Source organism: Scyliorhinus torazame, chromosome 4 (assembly GCF_047496885.1).
Source record: "Scyliorhinus torazame isolate Kashiwa2021f chromosome 4, sScyTor2.1, whole genome shotgun sequence".
In the NCBI taxonomy this organism is placed as follows: domain Eukaryota; kingdom Metazoa; phylum Chordata; class Chondrichthyes; order Carcharhiniformes; family Scyliorhinidae; genus Scyliorhinus; species Scyliorhinus torazame.
The window spans coordinates 63,330,184-63,347,376 of record NC_092710.1 but is presented as its reverse complement, the minus strand read 5'-3'; the positions used below and the strand labels follow the sequence as shown (position 1 = coordinate 63,347,376).

The following is a 17,193-nucleotide window of genomic DNA, read 5'->3' as shown; positions in this document are numbered from 1 at the left end:
AAAAACAGCTCCTCAAAACACGAGTGAGGCAGAGTGAGAAAGTATCGCTATTTCATAAAAGTGAGGGGTGAAACAGATCAGGCTCTGATCAGGAATCGCTCAGTGAGCCAAACATATTTTATTCAGAAATTACTAGATCAGAAATTTCTGATTTATTTAGTAAACAGAATGATTGTTTTAGCTGGTCAGAGCGAACCAGCATCCAATTGAAACAGTAGACCCTACCTGCCTAACCTGTTTGATTGTTTTTGAAGAAGTGACTAAATTGGTGGACAATCAAATATCTCTGGATGTTAGTTAAATGGACTTCCAGATGCCATTTGTTACAAGTTTCAAACATACCTCATCGGCGATCAAAGGTTGGGATCTCCAAGTCCCGACACGGGACAGCTGTCTTGTCTGGCATCTTTGCATATAAATTGCTGAAGATTGACATCAGAAACATGGACAGATATGTAGCTAATGCTGAGGTAAATTAATGTATAGGAACGGCTGGAGCACAGGTTTTATACCTGACCATGTTTTCTTTCCTTTAACAGTGAAATCTGCTAGATGAAAAAAATGTGCCTCATTTTCAATCCCCCGCCGGGAGTGTTAGATTAACATAGCTTTTATCTCTTTGAAATCATTATTCCACCACTTCGAATAGTTTCAGTTTTATTTTAGATTTCAATAAATTCCTTTCCTGGATTCGCTTTACTGAAACATTTTAGTAATTATGAACATACATTTCAGGCTGTGTTAACAATCTTTTCTTCCCACTGTTCACACAAAGACTCGTAGTCCAGCCCGGGATTCTCTCAACGATCTGAGCTGCTTCTGCCCATCTGAACTGAATTGGTTCCTCCATAACCTGAGGCGGAGATGATTAAATAGACAGTTAATTCATGAAAGCAAATTTACACAACCACGTGTACCGTTTCGAGCAAAAGGCGCTTATATATCTTCCTTACGAAATTCTAATGAGCTACAGGGGAACAGCAGAAGGGGATCACACTGATTTGACCAGATTCGACTGAATGATCTGAGCGGAGCTGTAAGAACTACATTCACGGACAGCTAGCTGCACATTCGACATACAGAGGCATGATGGTATTCTCAGCGGAGGAGCAATCCATGTCAGAGAATTAAATCCTTCCTGATTCTGGAATAGAAATTCAATTAAATAATTCATCTGGAATATAAAGATATGCTCAGTAATGTTGTTTTAAAAATAAATTTGGAGGACCGCAATCCTTTTTTTTTACCAAATAAGGGTCAATTTAGCGTGGCCAATTCACCTACCCTGCCCATATTTGTGTTGTGGGGTGAAACCCATACAAACACGAAGACAATGTCTCAATTACACAGAGACAGTAATCCGAGCCCTGAGCGGTTTGAGGCAGCAGTGCTAGCCACTGCGCCACTGTGTCGCCCCTTCGCCTCGGTAATTATAACTGAAACCATCATCGATCGACACAGAATATATTAGTTTCACAATGTCCTTTATGGAAGAAAAGCTGCCAACATTATCCAGTCTGACTTATAAGTGACTCCAGAGCCAATTACATGGTTAGCTCTGAGCTGTCGTCGGAAATAAACCAGCAATCTGCTCAGTTACAGAAACTACAAATATCAACAATAGGAGATGAACGATCTGCCATCGGCAAAAAACCCTCTGGAATTGATAGCTCCACGCCACGCTCAATCGGCTCTGTGAACTCCTGCTTACTCGGATCTGGGGAATTGTGCTAAATGTTGGACAGCTGTCGTGAATGATAGTGAGAAAGGCTGGCAGGGTTAAACTCATCAAATCATGTATTGCAACCAATCTCAGTCGCTACCATGAACATCCTGGGAATTTCCTGCTTCATCTGTAGGCCAGAGCCAATAGGTATAGCTGCACATTTCAACTCGGTGTCGGTGTCCTGATCATAGAATCGGTTCCCCATGAAGTCGAGTTATCCCAGGAATAACGAGGGTAATGTGTCCTCCATATAATTCTCACTTGCCATCCTTTCTCAGCGACTGAATCAATCAGAACTCCTCCACTTTGAGCATCACCAAATAAGGAGTGAGGATGGCAAGGATACAGAATGCATCTATCCTGGATGGAGGAGCTAAATTACCATTAACAATGACTCCATTCCAATATCCAATCTGATTCATTACCTCTGCAAGAGTATAGTCTCTATCAGTAGCGAGATGATGGGAATTATTGTTGACAGTGCCACCAAGCAGCGTCTTTACAACAACCATCTCTTCTTCGGTGAACATTCGCTAAGAAATATGGTTGTCCACCGAATAAACTCCACATTAGTCGTCATGGGTTCGTGGGTCCTTGGGTGGCTGATGAGCCACACCACTGACAGCACTGGCATCAAAGGTATTTCTTTCGACGGCTCCTTTTCCAGAGCTCCTATTATCGACGGGTGGTTGAAGAAGTATGTCCGTTCATTCAGGAGACTCGCCCATTTATTTACCAGACATTGCCATGTCTTGCGGGTGTCTTCGAATCGCTTCCTTTCTCATCCTCGTTTTTTGGGTGCCATATTTCAGCTGAACGAACCCAATTTGGATCTGGCATCATACCTACGTGGCCAGCTCAGTTGGTATGGGATGATCATGACCTCGGTGCTGGGGCTTTTGGCTCCTTCAACGATGTTGATGGTAGTATGCCTGTCCTCCCAGCTGATGCGATGAATCGGTCTCCAACTGTACACAGTTGATTCTGAACAGTCTTCTGAAATGGCCAGCTGCACAGCTAGAGAAACTTGAAAGATCAGTAAAAAGCGGTTAACCATCTTCCATCGGCCAAACGCTGGAATTGACAACTTCACACTACATCCAATCGGTTCTGTAAACTCATGCATAATCAGATCTGTGGAATTGTGAAAAATGTGATAGACGTCTGTCGTGTAGATAGCCAACAGACTGCAGCGTCATACTGACCAAACATACATTATAAGCAATGGTCTCAGACGCCACAATGACAATTCCTGGATATGTTTTGCCCCATTAGTGGGACAGACCGATCCCGGATGGATGCATAGTTCAACTGTGATTCCGAAACATTGTCCCAGCAGCCCATATAGTCGAATTAGTCAGTACTCCTCCACTTTGAACATCACTTCTAAAATGGGGCGAGGATGGCAAGAATACAGAATGTATCCTGGATGGGGGACTTCAATTACCATTAAAAATGGATCCACAGCACCGCCCAAAGCAATTCGAATAATTACCACCCAAGGAGGCCAGTGTCCATCAGTCATACGATGATGGAAGGTATTGTTGACAGTACCAGAAAGCTGCATATTTGCACCAACAACCTGCAAATGGATCGGTAGTTTGGTTTCTTCCAGTTCCTATTGCATTATAACCTCCATAGAGTCTTGGTCTACTCATAGTCAAAGAGTCTGTATTCAGGTAGTGAGGTGAGAATCAGTGCCCTTCACATCAAGAACATTTTTGACCGATTGTGCGGATCAAGGATCCCTCCGCGAAATTGAATCCAATAGGAATTGGGCAAGATTTTACACTGATTGTAGTGATACCTAGCACTGCAGGGGCGGTTGTGGATGTTTGAGCCTCATTGTTTAAGGCCTCCGATGGAGCTGCATGAATCTATTGGGATATGTGTCCTTCACAACCTTCTTCAGATGCTTTAGAGATGCTCCCCCCCCCCCCCTCTATCATACGAACTTAGGCTGAACTTTTCACTGATGATTACATTATGTTCAGTATCATTCGCAATTCCTCAGAGACGGAAGCGCTCTGTGACATACTCAGCAGCACCAGGACAATATGCAGGCTTGCGCTGATATGTGACAAAGACGATTCATGGTAGACAGGGGTCAGATGTAAAAAAAAAAGTGTATCTAAACATCTCCCATTAACACTCAATGGCCTGAAAATCGTGGAATTCCCCAAAATACGAATCAAAAGAGTCACCATTGAATAAAAACCTAACAGGACCAGCTCGATAAGTTCTGTGACAACAGCAGCTGGTCAGATACGGGGAAATATGAGACGAGTAGCTCTCCACCTGACTCCTCAAAGCCTGGCGTCGATCTGCAAAGCACAATTATGTACTGTGATGGAACAGTACCCACTTGTCTGTGGGGGCAGCTGCAGCATACCCAAGAACTGAGCAGCCCTATGAATTGGTATGCGATCCCATCTTTCCCATCTTATGTTACCTCTATTAACTGAAAGGACAAGAGCAGCAAAGGCAATGTAATACCAGCACATAAAAACTCTTCTCTCGGCCACACAAGATCCTTACGTAGAACCATAATGCTGTCACTTCATTGTCACTGGATCTCACTCCTGGAACTCCCTTCCTCACAAGAGTAGTGTAGCTATACCAGAAGGACTTCAGTTTATCTTTTAATATGGCGGCATACCCGCACGTTCTAAAAATAATTAGCGAGGGGCAACACATACCGGCCTTGCCAGTGACTCCCGAAGGAGCTAACAAATAAGCCCAGAACTCCTATTGCATCCTGCAATGCTGATTTGACATCCAACGAATGTTCAGTTCTCCTTCATATCAGCGGAGACCAACATTAGACGGAGAGTAAATACGGCGTTTCATTGATCCATTGGATGTCCAGCCAGGGTATTATGTGAGCATATGTCTATGTAAATCAATAGGACGGGAATACCGCAAGCGGAATAAACAGACAGCAGATGCAACTTGTCACCGGATTCGTGAAGGACATCAGTATAATATGTAGTTCGTATGATTTATGAAGACAAACTATTGCCCACAGACTATCGATTTACAATAATTCAAAATTGAATATTAACACATGTATGGCAGCACGGCAGAACGGTGGTTAGCACTGTGGATTCACAGCGCCAGGGTCCCAGGTTCGGTTCCCGGCTGGGTTACTGTCAGTGCGGAGTCTGCCCGTTCACCCTGTGTCTGCGTGGGTTTCCTCCGGATGCTCCGGTTTCCACCCACATGTTCCGAAAGACGTGCTGTTAGGTAATTTGGACATTCTGAATTCTCCCTCTGTGTACCCGAACAGGAGCCGAAATATGGCGACGAGGGGGTTTTCACGGTAACATTATTGCATTGTCAGCCTACGTGTGGCAGTAAAGATTATAAAAATGTAAGTACTCACTGAATCAACTCTACGTTTTTGCAGCTCATTATGAGGTGTCGCAAACCGGGAACACAATGGTCAGTGAATTTATTTCCGTCCAGGTACAGCATCGTTAAAGATTGGTTCACACTGAATGCCGACCTTAGATCCTCAATGCAAGCAGCTGTCAGATTGTTGTCCTGCAAACTGACAAGAATTATTTATAATCAGAATTTAATACCGCTGGAAAAAGCAAAAAAATAACACAATACTGATCAGAAGAACGTGAAAACACGCGGACTAAAGCGCGGCAGCTGTTTATCTCATTTAGCTAGATACGTAATTATCTATCTTGACTCCAATAATCATCCGATCGTCAACCCCATGATACTCTCTCCTATCCACAATATAACAACCGCTATTTTTGCATAGTCAAGTTGCTCCCATCTCATCAGCGTTTGTCGTTGGAGATTCCACATTTGCCGTGTGCTGGTGTGAATACATGAATAAACGGCTAATCTCTATCTTTGCAATTATGTTCTTTTGTTCGAGACTTCACTCACCGGGTGAAATCATTTTTTTTCAAACCGATCTAACCTCGAATACCTTTCCGTCACATTAAACACCCCAGTTCGAGCAACCTTTCATAATCTTCTCCAACCAATGAAATAGAACCCAGTCGGTGCAAACTGTCAAGTTTAACTCTTTTTGTTAACGTTCTGATTTTTGTTTTTGCTGTAGCCCCTTCCAGTGCTAAGAATATTTTCTGTGCTTTGATCAACAGAAGGGTCCACCAGTTTCGGTCTACCGAAATACTGTACAGCCGTAGCGATAATGCCACACACAGTATTGCACTAAAAAAACACCCCAGAATGCGAATGAATGCAACCAAACAGCAGGATATTTGTTAGTCAGGTTAGTGTTTGAACGTTTCACTGACTTCATCCCGACAGTGTGTTAGGTTAAAATTGGGAATGGTACTCACTCCAATTTCTGCGTTTTACAGTCTTCATGTAACAGTGATACAGACAAAAGGTTGACTCCTGTATCTCCAATATGATTATGATTCAGCCTAACAACCAAGAAAAGAGTCACAAATAAAACCTGCTCGGTCACAAAATTATCTTTCACGTTTGCAGAAACATTTCTAATTGTTTAACTCTTGGCGCACAGACGGGTGGGTGGGGGAGATAAAACTAAGAAATATCTTGCTAAGTTCAATATGGAGCAATTGTTCAAATAATAATTGGGCACTGTGTGCAAGGAACATAGGTTTTGGACAACGTACATAAGAATTATTATATTCGAGGATTAACCGGCTGAGGGAATGTTAGAAGCAAAATCAATCGCAACTATCAAGAGGAGAACTGGGTAAACCTCGCTATGGCTTTAAGTTAGATAAAGGATCTGGATCGGCGCAGGCTGGGAGGGCCGAAGGGCCTATTCCTGTGCTGTAATTTTCTTTGTTTTTTGTTCTTTCTTTGTATGGCGGAGAGGCGAGGGAGTGGTCCGAATTCAATGGACCTATGAAAGAACCAGCAGCGATCAATTGATCGAATAAATTATTTATGTGCTGTGTAATTAAACGTTTAACGTAAAATTGAGAACCAGGTACCTGTTGCTGGGAGTCTCCTTTCCGGACGGCAGCGTAGCTCCGCCCACAGGTTTTCCGTAGCGTGCTGTGACTTCAATGGGAAATCCCACGGACAAACGGCGGGAGAAGGGAAACAAGCTGCCAGCAATCGGCCTCCCGCCGAGAAACAGCTGACTCGTGAACAGAAGAATCCCGCCCATGAATGAAATTATGCACAAGAGTGGAGTAGTGAGAAAAAGGGTCCGAGAATCTCATTCAAAAATATTAGCATATTGGTACCGTGATCTCGCCCCCCCCCCCCCCTCCGCCTCCCCCCCCCCCCCCCCCCCATCACGAAATCTTGACCAGGCCGCTGGCGTCATTTGCTGCGAATCTGGACAGGTTTGAGGCAATCGTGCGGATCCTTCCGGCGGCGCAGAAGAAAGCATAGCTCCGGGAAGGATGGGTAGAGAGACATGCTCGGGTAGTGCACTGGCAAATCCATTGGCACAGCTTGGAACTTTTAAGTTGGCACTGTTCGGTGCCACTGCAGTGCCGACCTACAGCGGCAACCGGACAGTGTCTAACTGGAAGGCTCCATCTGGAAGTTTCCACCTGGCAGTGCCAACCTGAGCCAGGGAGCAGTGCCAGGGGCCGACCCTCGTGGGAGCCCCGTGGGTATGTGCATGCATGTGGCTGTCAGGCTGGAGAGTGGATATCGAGGGGGGAAAGTGGGAGACAACGGCGATGCATGTAGGGCCGGGTGTGGGAGCAGGAATTGTGTCTATGGCGCTGAATGTCTGATAGAGTGTCGAGCCCCTCATACGTCCGTGATGCGGTTGAATTCATGGGCTGCGGTTGAATTATCTAACTCCAAAATGGGTCAAGAATTGAGAATATTTACTTCCTGAAATGCTGCAATGTGTGTTGGAGGCGACTTCTCCACACACCAGTTGAGTAAATCAAAATCCAATGTGGCAAGGGGCCTCTTTTTGCTGACCGCTTCCAGACATAGGAGCAGAATTAGGCCACTCGGCCCATCGAGTCTGCTCCGCCATTCAATCATGGCTAATATTTTTCTCATCCCCATTCTTCTGCCTTCTCCCCATAACCCCTGATCTCCTTATGAATTAGGGACCTATCTATCTCTGTCTTAAAGACACTCAGTGATTTGGCCTCCACAGCCTCCTGCGGCAAAGAGTTCCACAGATTCACCACCCTGTGGCTGAACTAAATCCTCCTGATCTCTGTTTCAAAGGATCGTCCCTTTAGTCTGAGATTGTGTCCTCTGGTTCCAGTTTTTCCAACTAGTGACAATAATAATAATAGCTTATTGACACAGGTAGGCTTCAATGAAGCTACTGTGAAAAGCCCCTAGTCGCCACATTCTGGCGCCTGTCCGGGGAGGCCGGTACGTGAATTGAACGCACGCTGCTGCCTTGTTCTGCATTACAAGCCAGCTATTTAGCCCACTGTGCTAAACCAACCCTTGGACTAACTAGTGGACACATCTTCCCAATGCGCAGTCTTTCCAGGTCTCGCAGTATCCTGTAAGTTTCAATAAGATCCCCTGCATCCTTCTGAACTTCAACGAGTGCAGAGCCAGAGTCATCAACGGTCCTCATTCGACAAGCTCTTCATACCAGGGATAATTCTTGTGAACATTCTTTATACCCATTCCAAGGCCAGCACATCCTTCCTTAGATACGGGGCCCAAAGCTGCTCACAAAGCTTCAAATGGAGTCTGACCAGAACCTTATACAGACTCAGACGACAACCCCTGCTTTTGTATACAATCTCTCTCGACATGAATGCCAACACTACATTTGCGATCCTAACGACCTGCTGAACCTAAACGTTAACCTGAAGAGAATCATGAGCAAGGACAAAGGTCTTTGTGCTTCTGATTTCCTAAGAATGTCCCCATTTAGAAAATAGTCTAGGCCCCATTCCTCCTTCCAAAGTGCATAACCTCACACTTTTCCACATTGTCTTGCACGTGCCACTTCATTGCCCACTCTCCTAGCCCTCCAAGTCCTACTGCAGCCCCCCTGCCATTTAGTAGTACCCGACCCTCTACAGATCTTTGTATCATGTGCAAACCTGGGAACAATGCCTTCACTTCCTCCTTCCAGATCGGTTGTGTTCCAAGCACCGACGCCTGAGGCACACCACTGGTCAGAGTTTGCCATCCTGAAACAGACCATTTATGCCCACTTACACCGACATTGGTAAATACCTCAGAACTTTGCATTTGTGGACTGCGGGCGCCAAACGCTTGACCCCCTTCCTCCTGAATGTAGCATTTCTCCAAATTCAGCTCCTCCATAGTTTCACAGAGTTGGAGCACGTGTGACAGCACAGCACAGTCCAGTGGGTTCAATCTCAGGGCGCTCTGCGGATTGGAGTCCCCAAAGGTCAGCCGCTCCACCGACCCGACGGTCTTCCGGACCAAAGCTGTGTTCTGAGACTCAGATAGGTAATGAAAAATGTTGAGCAGCTGCCGCTTTCCGGCGTTCCTGTCCATGTTTTTAATCTCTGCCTGAACGTTGACCTGTAACCAGTCTATTACCTGACAGGTAGTGTGGTGCGATAGCGGGCCCAGGATCTCTTCAAGCTGCCGGGATGAAGTGGACGCTGAAAGCCCCACCACAAAACGAATGAAGATCTCAAAGCGACCATCGTCCTTTTTAAAAGCCCAGGGAAGCAGCTCCAACATATTTTTGTGCTTCGGGCTCAAGTAATGAGCGAGAGCGGCCAAGAACTCTTGGATGGTCAGGTGGAGAAATGTGTACACAACGTTTTTTGCTGCATCATCTCTTTCTAGGATTTCCATCATAAATCCAGAAATGAACTTGGAAGGTTCCAGCTGATGCTGACCGAAGTGGTCCTCGTTGAAAACAATGACTCTCTTTGAAACGCACTCATATGCCAACTCCCCGAGACGGAGTAAGACCATCCGCTGGTCCGCAACATCTCGCCGATGGTTTTTCAACAGGTTGTAAACGTAGTTGAGTGATGGTTTTGGGGAGAGGTTGCTTGCCCCCTGGTTGAGTGAAGAGTGGGCCTAAGGTGGAGCACATGATCCAGCAGTAGGAGGGATTGTAGCACATGGTGTACAGGATGTCATTCTCCTCCACGTATTTAAATACTTTGTTGGCGACTTCCTCATTCCCAAAAAACCCTCTGAAATAATCTTTCCTTTCATCAGCCAGAAAGCCAAGGATCTCAGCCCAGAGGTTGATATTGACCTTTTCCAATGATCCCAATGCGGTTGGCCGACTTGTGACCAGCACAGAACAACCTTTTAGCAGCTGTTGTTGGACCAGACAGCGGACAATCTCGGACACTTCGCATCTACAGTCGGGACGGGTACAGACATTCCCAGAGGCTGCGCGACCTGTGAATTCAATCGTGCGTTGGAACTCATCCAACCCATCAAACACCAAGAGCAAATGTTCCGGCCTCATCCATATATCTCCAATTGCATTTTCCATATAAGGATAGGTATCCAGTACTAATTCGTCCAAGGAACGTCTCCCCTTTATTGCATTCAGGTTTCGAAACGTGAAATGAAAGACGAATTGAAACTGAGGATAGATGTACCCTGCGGCCCATTCGTGCACTATTCTCTGCACCATGGTTGTCTTGCCGATGCCGACCACCCCGCTAACTAACGAGGTCCCGCACAGGCTGTTGTGGCCGAAACTACTCCTAAATAATTGTTTGATACGGATTTTCTCAAGATCGCTGGCGATGTACTTCTGCTGCCATTGCTCGTGGTCTTTGCCTCTGGACAGAAGTCCATTTCCACCAATCTCCGTTCACGAAGAGAGGAAATGATGATAAGTTCAGTGTATCGATCAGCCGTTGGTTTGTCCTTTCCTCTGACGGTGTATTTTCTCACATTCTCGGTTTTGGCGAGGAGATGGTCCTTGTGTTCCTTTTGGATGCCTTTAATTGGAATATTCAGAATGATATTAGAGTTGTTCCTATATTGTTATTGCATGACATAGAAATTGCAGGGGAGATTTCCGGGTGTGGCGATGACCAGCTAAGTCGCACGTTTCGGCACCTCCCGTTTTAACGGACTTTTGGGCTCTTATCGGGAGCCCCAACGGCAATTTTCGAAGGCTAAACCCACTGTGAGGCGACATAGAAGGGAGTCCCCCCCGGATGTGAATGGACAGAAGAGATAATAGTGGCCAGATTGCGGAGGATCCTCGGGAGCAGCGGCAAAGAAGGGAAGTGAGAAGCAAGATGGCGGTGGAGGGAGGCCAGTTGGTATGGGGCCTGGAACAGCAGGAGATCCTCCGGCGATGTGTGGAGGAGCTCAAGAAGGAGGTGCTGGCACCGATGCTGCAGGCGATTGAGGGGTTAAAGGAGGCGCAGAAGACCCAAGAGATGGAGCTCCGTGGAGTGAAGGCAAAAGCTGCCGAAAATGAGGACGAGATACAGGGCTTGGTGGTGAAGACGGAGACGCACGAGGCACTGCATAAGAGGTGTATGGAGAGACTGGAAGCCCTGGAAAATAGCTCGAGGAGGAAGAACTTAAGAATCTTGGGTCTTCCCAAAAGGGCAGAGGGAGCCGACGTTGGGGCATATGTGAGCACGATGCTTCATACCTTAATGGGAGCTGAGGCCCCGACGGGCCCCCTGGAAGTGGAGGGAGTGTATCGAGTCCTCGTGAGAAGACCAAAGGCAGGAGAAATACCTCGAGCAATAGTGGTGAGGTTCCACCGCTACAAGGACAGGGAGATGGTCCTGAGATGGGCAAAAAAGACACGGAGCAGCAGGTGGGAGAACGCGGTGATCCGCGTGTATCAGGATTGGAGTGCGGAGGTGGCGAGAAGGAGGGCGAGTTTCAATCGGGCCAAGGCGGTGCTCCACAAGAGGAAAGTGAAGTTCGGAATGTTGCAGCCGGCAAGACTGTGGGTTACATACCAGGGTAAACACCACTACTTCGAGATGGCAGAAGAGGCGTTGACATTTATTGAAGAGGAAAAGTTGGACTACATTGGAGAAAGAGTGTTTTAGCCTCCGGGAGGAGGCCGGCAGCGGCCAAGGTGCTTAAGGGCTTTATGGAGCAGATGGGAGGAGTGGATCCCTGGAGATTTACTAGGCCAAGGAGTAAAGAGTTTTCCTTCTTCTCCCATGTCCACAAAGTGTACTCCCGGATAGACTTCTTTGTCCTGGGAAGGGCGCTGATCCCGAAGGTGGCAAGAACGGAGTATTCGGCTATAGCCATTTCAGATCATACCCCACACCGGGTAGATCTGGAAGTAGGAGAGGAAAAGGAACAGCGCCCACTCTGAAGATTAGATATGGGACTGTTGGCGGATGAGGGGATATGTGTAAGGGTGAGGGGATGTATTGAAAGGTACCTAGAGATTAATGATGATGGAGAGGTCCAGGTGGGAGTGGTCTGGGAGGCGCTGAAGGCAGTGGTTAGAGGGGAGCTGATCTCCATAAGGGCCCATAAGGGGAAACAAGAGGGTTAAGAAAGGGAGAGATTGTTGAGGGAGATTTTGAGGGTGGATAGGCAATATGCGGAGGCTCCAGATGAAGGGCAATACAGGGAAAGAGGGAGATTGCACACGGACTTTGACTTGTTGACCACGGGTAAGGCGGCGGCACAATGGAGGAAGGCACAGGGAGTGCAGTATGAATATGGAGAGAAGGCGAGCCGGCTGCTGGCCCAACAACCTGGGAAGAGGGGGGCGGCGAGAGAGATCGGAGGGGTTAGAGACGAGGAGGGAAAGATGGAACGGGGAGCGGAGAGGGTGAACGGGGTGTTTAAGGTATTTTACGAGAGGCGAAATAAGGCTCAAACCCCGGAAGGGAAAGAGGGAATGATGCGTTTCCTAGACCAGCTGGAGTTCCCGAAGGTTGAGGACCAGGAGATGACAGGACTGGGAGCGCAGATTGAGGTGCAGGAGGTGGTAAAAGGAATTGGGAACATGCAGGCAGGGAAGCCCCCGGGACCGGATGGGTTCCCGGTGGAGTTCTATAGGAAATACGTGGACCTGCTGGCCCCACTTCTGACGAGAACCTTTAATGAGGCTAGGGAAAGGGGGACACTACCCCCGACGATGTTGGAGGTGACGATATCGCTGATCCTGAAAAGAGACAAAGACCCACTGCAGTGCGGGTCATACAGGCCTATTTTCCTCTTGAACGTAAATGCCAAGCTTTTGGCCAAGGTGATGGCGATGAGGATAGAGGACTGTGTCCTTGGGGTGGTGCATGATGATCAAACGGGGTTTGTTAAAGGGAGGCAATTGAATGCTAATATACGGAGGCTGCTGGGGGTGATGATGATGTCCCCACCGGAGGGGAGATAGTGGTGGCGATGGATGCAGAGAAAGCATTTGATAGAGTGGAGTGGGACTACCTGTGGGAAGTACTGAGGAGATTTGGATTTGGAGAGGGGTTCATTAGATGGGTTCAGCTCCTGTACAGGGCCCCGGTGGCAAGTGTGATTACAAATAGGCAACGATCTGACCACTTCCGACGATATAGGGGTACAAGACAGGGATGTCCCCTGTCCCCGTTACTGTTTGCGTTGGCAATTGAGCCACTGGCCATAGCGCTGAGGGGCTCTAGGAAGTGGAGGGGGGTACTTAGAGGAGGAGAAGAGCATCGGGTGTCATTATATGCGGATGATTTGTTGTTGTATGTCGCGGACCCAGTGGAGGGGATGCCTGAGATAATGCAGACACTTAGGGAGTTTGGAGAATTTTCAGGATATAAATTGAATATGGGGAAGAGCGAACTGTTTGTGATGCACCCCGGGGAAGAGGGCAGGGGAATAGACGATTTACCGTTGAGGAGGGTAACAGGGGATTTCCGGTATTTAGCGATCCAGGTGGCCAGGAACTGGGGAACCTTGCATAAGCTTAACTTGGCACGACTGGTAGAGCAGATGGAAGAGGACTTTAGGAGGTGGGACATGGCGCCCCTGTCATTGGCGGGCAGGGTGCAGGCGGTTAAAATGGTGGTCCTTCCGAGGTTTCTTTTTGTGTTCCAGTGCCTCCCTGTACTGATTACAAAGGCCTTTTTTAGGAAGTTGGACAAGAGTATTATGAGCTTTGTGTGGGCTGGAAAGACCCCAAGAGTAAAGAGGGGTTTCCTGCAGCGCAGTAGGGAGAGAGGGGGACTGGCACTGCCGAGTCTAAGTGATTATTATTGGGCCACCAACGTGTCAATGATATGTAAGTGGATGAGGGAAGGGGAAGGAGCGGCGTGGAAAAGACTGGAGATGGCGTCCTGTAGGGGAACTAGTCTAAAAGCACTGGCGACGGCGCCGTTACCGTTCTCCCCGAAAAAATACACCACAAACCCAGTGGTGGTGGCAACTCTGAAAATTTGGGGGCAGTGGGGACGACATAAGGGAGTGACGGGTGCCTCAGTGTGGTCCCCGATAAGGAGCAACCATAGGTTCGTCCCGGGAAGGATAGATGGGGGATTTAAATCTTGGCAGCGAGCAGGAATTGCGAAATTGAAGGACTTGTTCTTAGACGGGACGTTCGCGAGTCTGGGCGCACTGACAGAAAAATATGGGTTGCCACCTGGGAATGCATTTCGCTATATGCAAGTGAGGGCATTTATGAGGCAACAGGTGAGGGAATTTCTGCAACTCCTGGCGCAAGAGATCCAGGACAGAGTGATTTCGGGGGCATGGGTGGGTGATGGTAGGGTGTCAGATATATATAGGGAAATGAGAGACGAGGGGGAGACGATGGTAGAGGAGCTGAAGGGAAAATGGGAGGAGGAGCTGGGGGAAGAGATTGAGGAGGGGCTGTGGGTAGATGCCCTAAGTAGGGTAAACTCTTCGTCCTCGTGTGCCAGGCTCAGCCTGATACAATTCAAGGTTCTACACAGGGCGCATATGACTGGAGCAAGGCTGAGTAGATTTTGTGGAGTGGAGGATAGGTGCGGGAGATGCGCGGGAAGCCCGGCGAACCACACCCACATGTTTTGGTCCTGTCCGGTATTGCATGGGTTCTGGGTGCGTGTGGCAAAAGTGATTTCAAAGGTGGTGGGGTCCGGGTCGAACCAGGCTGGGGGTTGGTTATATTTGGGGTTGCAGATGAGCCGGGAATGCAGGAGACGAGAGAGGCCGATGTTTTGGCCTTTGCATCCCTAGTATCCCGGCGAAGGATTCTACTTATGTGGAAAGAAGTTAAGCCCCCGGGTGTGGAGGCCTGGATCAATGACATGGCAGGGTTCATAAAATTGGAGCGGATAAAGTACGCACTAAGAGGTTCGGCTCAAGGGTTCACCAGGCAGTGGCAACCGTTCCTCAACTATCTCGCAGAGCGATAAGGGAAAATAGGAAAGGTAGCAGCAGCAACCCAAGGGGGTGGGCTCATTTGGGTCCGCGTGGGTTTTATGTGTGTGTTTATATATTAGTTATTTATATTAGATGTTACGAAGTTACTATTTTAGTTACTATTTCTGTTGTTTCTTATTTTGTTGTTGGCAGTTGCCGTTAGTTAGCATATTATTTATTTAAAAAAACGATCAATGTATATATTATTACAAAGTTGTAAAATGGGAAATTTTTGTTTGATCGAAAAACTTTAATAAAATATATTTATCGTAAGAAATTGCAGGGTAAACATTTGGAGAGTATCAGCTTGGGTGGTACACAAAAACGTTTGATTTGGACAATAATTTTACATTATAGGAAGCAGAAGTTCAGCGTTCCTGATATGCAACACCATGAATTGCAACAGAATGCAACGGGTATAATTGGCCTCAGAAGCAAAACCAGATATCCTACACTAACATCGAGAATTATTCCACCACATAATTATTTACTCATCCATCCTGGGCATATTAAATTCCTGGCAATTAGGGAATCTAATGTTGATGATTCGTCGCCAGGTATTCAGCCCAGTCGATATTTTTGTCCACTCTCTCCAGCGGAAAGGGAATTCGAGTGGGTATAAAATTGGCATCTACTTGATATCAGCCAACTTACACCATCACGCAAAACTAAAATGATATTGAATCGAAAATGTAATTAGCTGACAATCAAATTGTTTGATGATCCGATATCTACCCTTGCATTGACACCCGAGATGATCGCATAACAACTAGTCAAAGGAGTCAAATTGAAGTGTTGATTTATTTGAAAGTCTAAAATGGCAATTTCTATGTTCACATAGGTTCATACTCAGGACCTTTATCAATTTATGAGGTCACCTTTGTCCAGTAATTTCAATGTGTTATATATATATTGTCAATCAACGATGTACTAACAACGAATAACTAAATAAAATAACATCGAGGAAAGTTTCTCTTGCTCGTTATTCTATTCTTCAAGTGAGGAGAAACTAATTTTGTATCGCCTAGGTTTCTGTACGAGCAATTTAGTGTATGGATTAGAATCTAGAGAGCATGTCGTTCAATTCCACTATGTCAGTTTGAGGATTTGAATTCGGAACACACTGAGCATGTAATAGGGAATTGACACAAATGCCCAACTGGGTGTCTAATGTTGTTTCAGGGCAGGATCCTTATTGAGTCTGAGCAAGTCTAGCAGCATCTGTAGGGAAAGAAAAGAGCTAACGTTTCGAGTCCGATTACTCTTTGTCAAAGAGTTATTTTCTCTTAATGGATATTTTCGGGCTGGTGAAAGGTGGATAACCTCAGTTGTCTTGGGTTTTAGGCGAGAGTTTGAAAGTTTGCATTTGACACAAAATTTGAACGTGTGAAGGGGCGAGTACAGAACTTGAAAAGGGCATGGACAAGGGTGGCGTGGGTAGATACGTGGCAGTTGAAGTTCAATGCAGAGGATTGTGTGGTTATGTATTTTGGTACAAAGAACAAGCAGGGCCAATATAAAGTAAGAGGTAAGATTCTGAAAGGGATGCAGGGACAGAGGGACCTGGGTGTGCATGTGCAAATATAATTTCGGGTCGAGTAGTCTGGTTACCTCACAAACTTTGTGTGTGACAAAGAAGCAACTCTGCGTGTTTCCCACCCGGAAACCCTGGATGAACAGGGACACCCACTGCTTGCTGAAGTCTAGGTCTGAGGCGTTCAAGTCAGGCGACCCTCACCTCTACAAGAAAGCCAGATGTGATCTAAAGAAATCCATCAAAGGTACCAAAAAACAGTACCGGACCAAGCTCGAGTCCCAGGCTAACCACACGGATCTCTGCCGTCCATGGTAAGGTCTGCAAGACATAACGGGCTACAAGCTGAAGGCACGTAAAATCGTTGGCTCCAACGCACCCCTCCCTGATCAGCATTCTATGCCCGCTTTGAGCAAGAGGTCAGAGAGAGAGAGAGCCCTCCACCCCACAAGCCGTGGATGAACTTGTATCTGAGATTACCACTGCAGACGTCAGAGCAGCCTTCTCGAAGGTCAACCCACAGAAAGCCACTGGCCCAGATGGGGTACCCGGACGACCACTCAGGTCCTGCGCAGATCAGCTGGCGGGTGTATTCGCAGACATCTTCAACCTCTCTTTAAAGCAATCTGAGGTCCCTATCTGCTTCAAGAAGACGACCATAATCCCTGGACCAAAAAAT

General features: G+C 47.0%; 1 pseudogene; it reads right to left on the bottom strand.

Annotated features, from left to right (window-relative positions):
• Positions 1–640: 640 nt before the first annotated feature.
• Positions 641–17,193, bottom strand: part of LOC140411373 (NACHT, LRR and PYD domains-containing protein 3-like) — a 53,107-nt pseudogene continuing 36,554 nt past the window's right edge.